Here is a 4,089-nt window from a genome sequence, read left to right as displayed (position 1 = left end):
CTTGCTTGCTTGCACAGGGGAAAGGAGATGTTAAGGGAAAAAGGCCTTAGGAGAAACCAACCCAGCCAATGTGTTGATTTCAAACTCCTGGTCTCCGTGATCATGAAGAAATCCATTTCTGTAGATTTGGTCATCCTAGGTGGGGCTTTCGAATGAAGGTCTCAGCAAGCTTTGCTCCAGTCTGTTACAGCGCCTCCTGGCAAAGCTGGATGGCAAGCGCTATGTTTGGCTGCTTCTAAATGTCTTGGATAGTCATCACAGACTTACAATACCACATGCTTAGCGTGTGTGGGTCACCCATCACATTCCGCTTTGCCTCCAGAATAAGGTTGGGCTGAGAAAGTCACCCAGAAATCTTTCCCCATTGGACATGCAGCTGGGGGCAGTGGAAATAACGCGTGCATGGTTTTTGTCTGGAGACAGGGCTCTGTAGGCATCTTCTAGACTCTGTTTCATCATTTACTTTATACCCTACAGAAGAGGAGGACACTTGACCACAGATCTAGCAGGTGAGAGGCCTGTGGGCTCAGAGTTCTACAGAGAACTGAACCTTGGCTTCCAGGATCCGTGAGAGTCTACACATGCGCTGTCCAGACTAGATACTCACAAGCATCTATTCCGAGCCCTCTTGTAAATGGGATATGCTTTGGTGTGCCCAGAAAGGGGCACCAGGCATGTCATCTGGTGACAAAGATGGAAAAAAAGATTACACAGTCAAAAGGGGCTGGATTAGCCTGGGACTGGCTCCTTCTAACTCCAAGTCATCCAGTGGGCAGTCTTCATGTGGCTAAGGCAGGTCTGAGCCATGTTCTGGAGGAGAAAGCAACTTCTTGTTATCCCGGGACATTTGGCATCCATCTCTAATCCCTTCTTCCTCTCCTCCTCTCCTCTTCTCTTCTTTCCTCTTGTTTTCCTAAAACAGAGTCTCACTATATATTCCAGGCGGGTACAGTTCTCACAGCTTTGAGATTCCAGGTGTGCTTCGCCATAGCACACTTTCTCCCAGTCCTAACCTCAGTTGCTCTCCTTCCCCCTGGAAGTCCTTCATTCCTGCTGTGCAAGTATGATGGCCTGAGTTTGATCCCCCAGAACCCATGTGAAAAATCGGGGTGTTGTGTCACTAATCTGTAATAGCAATGTTCTCGGGAGGTTCATCTGCAGGGCTCACCATCCATCCTCTCTAGCCAGATCTGTCCTGTTTATAGTCTCCAAGCAAACCTTTTTATTTATGCACTTCTAAATTTGTTGATTTATTTAAGAAATGTTTATTGAGCAACTACTATGTGCTAGAGGTTATGTCATAGGAACCAGGGATCTAGAGTCAAGAAGAACTCGGTTCATGATCTTGCCCTAGGGAAGACAGCAGATGGATGGATGAGCAGCGCCCAGAGCCCAGGCGCATCATCAGAAAGTGCTGAGTGGTCTCTTAGAATACATAACGACTAGTCTGTGAGCAATCCACCAGAAAGGGCCTTATCGAGAAGGCCTTTTTAGAGAAGAGGTAAGTAAGAAAGCGTCCCTTGCAGAAAACAAAAGCAAAAGATGCTAATGCCTCGGCCTGAATGGTCTCCAGTGCATGTGAGTGAACGGTGGGGTAAAACATCACATTGTCTCATCCACTCAACATCACACAAGGATGCCCGTGTTTCACTGTCTTTGCAATCTGCCTTGTCTCTTCTCCTCCCACGGCCACTTGGCTGCACTTGTTCAGCAGGTTCTTGCCACTGTGGAACTTTTCATCTGGAGCAGACACAGGTGGCATTTTCTTTACAGAGTCAGTTCATAAAGTCTCTAGGTGTTACAGGCCATAGAGGCTTGGTCTTAGCTTCTCATCTCAACCGCAAGAAGAGCAAAAGCAGCTACAGCCACCAGCTAAGCAAGAGTGTAGATGAGCCAACAAGGCTGTCAGGACAGAATGGTGGGCTAGCTTCGGCGCATGGCTCAGAGTTTGTCAACTCCTGGTCTACAAGGAGAGCTAGACACGGAATAAGTCCCAGAAGGTAGCTGTAACCTCTGTTAATGTGATTCTTCTCCCTGTATCTGGGCCAGTGTGCAGAGAGCTGAGCTCCACTCTGTAGCTCAGGGACACGCTACTTGTTAGTATGTTCCAAGTTCTTCTGTGTGTAAGTGTCTCTTGCCATTCCCATGATCCTCTCTGAATAGGTGAGTGTCTCAAGGCACCTGCTCTGTACCTTCAAAGCAACTCTCTGGGCTGTGTCACTGAGCAGGGACTTCTGAAGGGTCATAGACAATATTGTGCCATCAACTCCGTTGTTTCTAAGGCCCCATTCCACTGACTCTCAGTTAGGCTGAGTCGCTTTTCATACTGCAAACCCGAGAAGCGTAAGCACTGATTTTGTATGTTGTCTTGACTAAGCCACAGTGTCCAGACCAAGGTAACGGTGCTGGTTGCGAAGATATTTTTAGATAAGATTAGCATTAAATTCAGTAACTCTTAAAGAAACTGTATTATCCTTCGGATCTCCAGACACAATATGTACTTCCTTTTGGAGGAAGGACTTCTCCCTCAAGACTGTAGCATTGACTCTGGGTCTCCAGTCTGACCTGTAAAATTTAGACTCACCAGTTTGCACAGGAATCATGCCTGGCAGGAATTCGTGTGTGTGTGTGTGTGTGTGTGTGTGTGTGTGTGATGCATTCCATGTGGTGTATTCACATGTGCAACTGTGTGAAGGCCAGATGTCAGATGTCCTCCTCTGTCATTCTCTGCCTTATTCCTTTACAACATAACTGATCGATGCCTAGACCAGCATGCCTGGGCTTCATTCATTCAAACCTCAGTTCTCGATGTGATAGAATCTATGGCGTCTTGTTTTTCCTGAACAGCCTAAGCACCCACTGGCATCGTGGCTCACCATGGACCTGGGATCTTTGGCATCTTCTCAGACAGGCCCCCACTAACAGCATCTCTCCTTCTCCTTCTCTCAGAAACTCCTGATGGGGTGATGTCCTTAAGACTCAAAGAGGTCTCCCTCCTCCCCCATGGCAAGCCATCCTCTGAAGTCAGGTGTCTACTTCCCTGACAGCCTCAGCTCTGACTTTGCTTTGTGTTTTCTCCCCTGTGTGTCTTATCTTAGACACTTCCTCTTCCTCCTACGTCCGTGGAAGCCATGAGATGCTCCAGATAGCTCCAGATAGCTCTTCATCCCAGACAGAGCCTGACAACTTGGCACCAAGTAATTGGGTCACCTTGAGCTAGATCTCTGCCCTTTGATTTCTTGGAGCAGAATATAGGTATGTAAGAGCAGCTTGCCTTAGAGGAGGCCATCATGCAAATGAAGCCATTACTATTCATCACACAGCAAACAGCGCTCCCAAGGGCAGGGAGGGCACCTTAGGACTTTCCATATCCTGTCTTTCTCAGGCAGCAAGTCTGCCTAGGCTCCACAGATGCTCTGGTCCTGACCTTGGCTCCCACGCTAGCACTATGTTTCTTCAGCAGTAGGCAGCGCAGTGACCTTAGCTATCCATCGTGTCCTGCTGGGACAAGACAAACCCAGGTTGTGTCTAAAGGGCTTCTTTATCACTTTATTTTAAAACAAGGCTATTTACAGAGATTAAAAGGGGAGTGAAGTGTTGGGACACATGATTTTAGGAAAATATACTTTAAAGATATGGTATGTTGTATGTGGTGTAATGTGATCTATAACGTGTGTGTACGGTATCTGATATGTGTATGTGGTATGCATATAAGATGCATGTGCACATATGTTTGATGTGTATTTCTGTGCATATGTGTATGATGTGTTATAGTATGTGTGTACGGTGTACATGTATGTATATGTGGTATGTGCATGCACACACAATGCATATTGTAAGTATGTATGTGGTATGTGTAGTGTATGTGGTATGTGTGTGCATGTGTATGTGTGTGCATGTATGTGGTGTGGTGTACATGTGAGGTGTGTGTGCGCGTGTGCTTGATTGATGTGTGTGGTGTGCATGTGGTATTTATATACATATAGGGGTGTGTGCAATGTGTGACATGCATATGTATGCATGTGTCTGCAGTATGTGTATGGTGTGTGTGTGTGTTTTCTAAACTGTTCCACAATAATGAACATCTTG

This window comes from Alexandromys fortis, unplaced genomic scaffold (genome assembly GCF_014885135.2).
Source record: "Alexandromys fortis isolate MF-2015 unplaced genomic scaffold, M_Fortis_MF-2015_v1.1 scaffold_30, whole genome shotgun sequence".
NCBI classification, from domain to species: Eukaryota; Metazoa; Chordata; class Mammalia; order Rodentia; family Cricetidae; genus Alexandromys; species Alexandromys fortis.
The sequence above is the reverse complement of the archived record's forward strand: the minus strand, read 5'-3'. Positions refer to the sequence as shown.